General features: G+C 44.9%; 1 pseudogene; it reads left to right on the top strand.

The window, feature by feature from the left end:
- The first annotated feature begins 448 nt into the window (after positions 1-448).
- The window catches only part of LOC108296559, a 30,411-nt pseudogene continuing 27,122 nt past the window's right edge, over positions 449-3,737 (top strand).

Raw genomic sequence — 3,737 nt, 5'->3', positions numbered from 1 at the left:
ATTCTCCTGCCTCAGCCTCCCAAGCAGCTGAGATTACTGGCATGTGTCATGACATAGGGCTTATTTTGTATTTTTGGTAGAGATTCAGTTTCACCACTTTGGTCAGGCTAGTCTCGAACTCCTGATTTCAAGTGATGCTCCCGCTTTGGCCTCCCAAAGTGCTGGGATTACCAGCATGAGCCACTGCACCTGGCCATTTGGCTACTTTTCTATATATATTTTGTCTTTACCTGCTCCCTGTAGTAAACTGTGTTCAGACTTCCTTGGGGAAAGGAATGATAGTTTTTACTTGCTTGTTTTTTGACTCCATAATTATGTTCTCTTCTTACCAATTATTCTTTCTTTCTTTGTCAAACAGGCTACCAAGCAGTTTCTTGAAGAGATTGACAAGTGGACAGTTCAGTACAATGTCGCCCTGCTGTCTTGGAATGCGACTGTCAAGTTCCTCATGGCCAGGAAGTTTGATGTGCTCTGTGCCATAGAATTGTTCCACTCTTACAGATATGTTGCGCGGGGTGAACCAGACCTGTGGCAGTTGGGCGAAGTGTTCTCTCTGTCATTCTCGACACACACATTGGTTCTCTAGGTGTCCTCTCCACCCCCATAAAAAATGGATCCATATCCAGGAGCCCCTGTGAGAGTTGAAGCTGGGCAAGGCAGCTGCCTGAAGGCACTACTTTTGTACCTAAGTTTTGGTTATAGACCAGGATGTCACTTCTAATGATGGAGACTGAGGAAGTAGCCTGACAGCACCCTGGTGGCAGGAGAGGGGTTTCACCTTCTTAGAATTTTAATCCTAGCTCTTTTCATTGTCCTCTGGCCACATGAAAATCTGTTGGTTTTCAGGATGTCTAGGGCTTTTAGAAAGGCCATTCAGATGAATTCTGAGCTTAGTGGGCAATTCAGGAAGGGAAGTTTTTTTTTTTTCCTTTTTTTTTTATTGCACTTTAGGTTTTGGGGTACATTTGAAGAACATGCAAGATAGTTGCATAGGTACACTCATGGCAGTGTGATTTGCTGCCTTCCTCCCCAGGAAGGGAAGTTTTAACCCTGGAAAAGAAGAGCAACTGTGTATTAGCCAAGTCCATTATCTTAAAGCATCTTTAGCTAGGTCCATTATCTTAAAGTATCTTTAGCTAGGCCTATTTTCTTAAAGTATCTTTAGCTAGGTCCATTATCTTAAAGTATCTTTAGCTAGGCCTATTTTCTTAAAGTATCTTTAGCTAGGTCCATTATCTTAAAGTATCTTTAAGTAGCTGCATCAAGATTTTACTTTGTTTTGATTTTTGTTTTCTGAGGAGGCATGGAATTTGGTTTTGTGTTTATGTTTGCTTTCTCAGTTAGTAGTGTCTTTTTACTTTTTTTTAGACGGAGTCTCACTCTGTTGCTAGGCTGGAGTTCAGTGGCATGATCTTGGCTCACTGCAACCTCCACCTCTTGGGTTCAAGTGATTTTCCTGCCTCAGCCTCTTGAGTAGCTGGGATTACAGGCACCTGCCACCACACCCAGCTAATTTTTGTATTTTAAGTAGAGATGGGGTTTCACCATGTTGGCCAGGATGGTCTTGATCTCCTGACCTTGTGATCCACCAACCTCAGCCTCCCAAAGTGCTGGGATTACAGGTGTGAGTCACCGTGCTTGGCCAGTAGTGTCTTTGATAAAACACTCTACAGCATGTTACTTTGGGGTCAGAACCCTCCTAAAAAGATACAAAATCTCCCTAAATTAAAAAAAAAATGGGATAACAAGCACTAGGATTAGCCTGCCTGAAGCTCAGTTACCTCTGTCTTGTGGACCAGCTCGTTCAATATTCACTCATTTACTCAACAGATATTTATTTTATATTTACTATGTTCCAGGTGCAGAGATTAGTATTTAGAAAGAGATAATAGGGAGAGACATGGTGGCTCACACCTGTAATTCCAGCACTTTGGGAGGCCACAGCAGGAGGATCACTTGAGGTTGGGAGTTCAAGACCAGCCTGGCCAAAATGTCAAAACGCTCTCTCTACTAAAAATACAAAAATTAGCTTGGCATGGTGGTTCCTGCATTCCTAGCCATGTGGGAAGGTAAGGAGGGAGAATCACTTGAACCCAGGAGGTGGAGGTTGTAGTGAGGCAAGATCATACCACTGTACTCCAGCCTGGGCAACAGAGTGAGAGTCTGTGAGAGTTGTTTTTTTTTTGAGATGAAGTCTAGCTCTGTTGCCAGGATGGAATGTGGTGGCATGATCTCAGCTCACTGCAACCGCGTGTGCCACCACCTCCAGCTATTTTTAGTAGAGATGGGGTTTCACTGCTTTGGCCAGGTTGGTCTCAAACTCCTGAGCTTGTGATCCACGCACCTCGGCCTGCCAAGGTGCTGGGATTACAAGTGTGAGCCACTGCACCCAGCCAAGATTCTGTTTAAAAAAAAAAAAAGAAAATAAGCAGAATAAGTCAACAATTATATAAATGTTATGATAAGACAGCATTGGGTTCTGCGGAATCACTTTTCTTTTTTTGAGACAGAGTCTTGCTCTGTCACCCAGACACGAATAGAGTGGCATGATCTCAGCTCACTGCAAATTTCTGTCTCCCAAGCTTAACTGATCCTCCTGCCTCACCTCGGCCTCCTGAGTAGCTGGGACCACAGGCACACACCACCACACACAGCTAATGTTTTGTTTTAGTAGAGATAGGCTTTCACTATGTTGCCCAGGCTGCTCTTGAACTCCTGATGGCAAATGATCTGCCCATCTCGGCCTCCCAAAGTACTGGGATTATAGGCATGAGCCACTGTGCCCAGCCTAAAAGATTTAAAACAAGCAGTTGATAAAAGAGGACAAACCACGATAATATTTTTTTGTTATCATGGAATACAAAGGTAGATAATGTCTCCAGAAAAAGGAAATGTAAGTGGTGAATCTTGTCATTTAAAAGGAGGAGTGGAGGCTGAGCACAGTGGCTCACGCCTACAATCCCAGCACTTTGGGGGGCTGAGGCAGGTGAACGGCTTCAGCCCAGGAGTTCAAGACCAGCCTGGGCAACATGGTGAAAGCCTGTCACTACTAAAAACACAAAAATTGGCCAGGCATGGTGGCATGCACATGTAATCCCAGCTACTCAGGAGGCTGAGGCAAGAGAATCTCTTGGAGGTGGTGGTTGCAGTGAGCTGAGATGATGCCACTGCACTCCAGCCTCGGCAATAGTGTGAGACTCAGTGCCAAAAACAAATTTTTTTAAAGAAGAAAGGAGGACTGAAATGTCCAGAAAATTCAATGGCATGAAGATCCTGGTTACTAGAGCAGGAGCTTCCAGTATAGCAGCTGGGTTGGGAGAAAACCAGAATGCAATGGACTGTGTCGAGGGAAATGGGGATGAGTAGAAGTTCTGGCCATCAAGGTTGGGCACAGTGGCTCACGCCTGTAATCCCAGCACTTTGGGAGGCTGAGGTGAGCGGATCACCTGAGGTCAGCAGTTCGAGACCACCCTGGTCAACATGGTGAAAACCCGTCTCTACTAAAAATACCAAAATTAGCCAGGCGTGGTGGCATTCACCTATAATCCCAGCTACTTGGGAGGCTGAGGCAGGGGAATCTCTTTAACTCAGGAGGTGGCGGTTGCAGTGAGCCAAGATTGCACCACTGCACTCCAGCCTGAGTGATAGAGTAAGACTCCAGCTCAAAAAAATAAAAAATAAAGATAAAAATCTGGTCATCAAGCTGGGCATGGTGGTGCACACCTGTAAGCCCAGGT

Source organism: Cebus imitator, unplaced genomic scaffold (genome assembly GCF_001604975.1).
Source record: "Cebus imitator isolate Cc_AM_T3 unplaced genomic scaffold, Cebus_imitator-1.0 Scaffold724, whole genome shotgun sequence".
In the NCBI taxonomy this organism is placed as follows: Eukaryota; Metazoa; Chordata; class Mammalia; order Primates; family Cebidae; genus Cebus; species Cebus imitator.
Note: the sequence above shows the minus strand (reverse complement) of the source record. Positions and strands in the feature narration are given on the sequence as shown.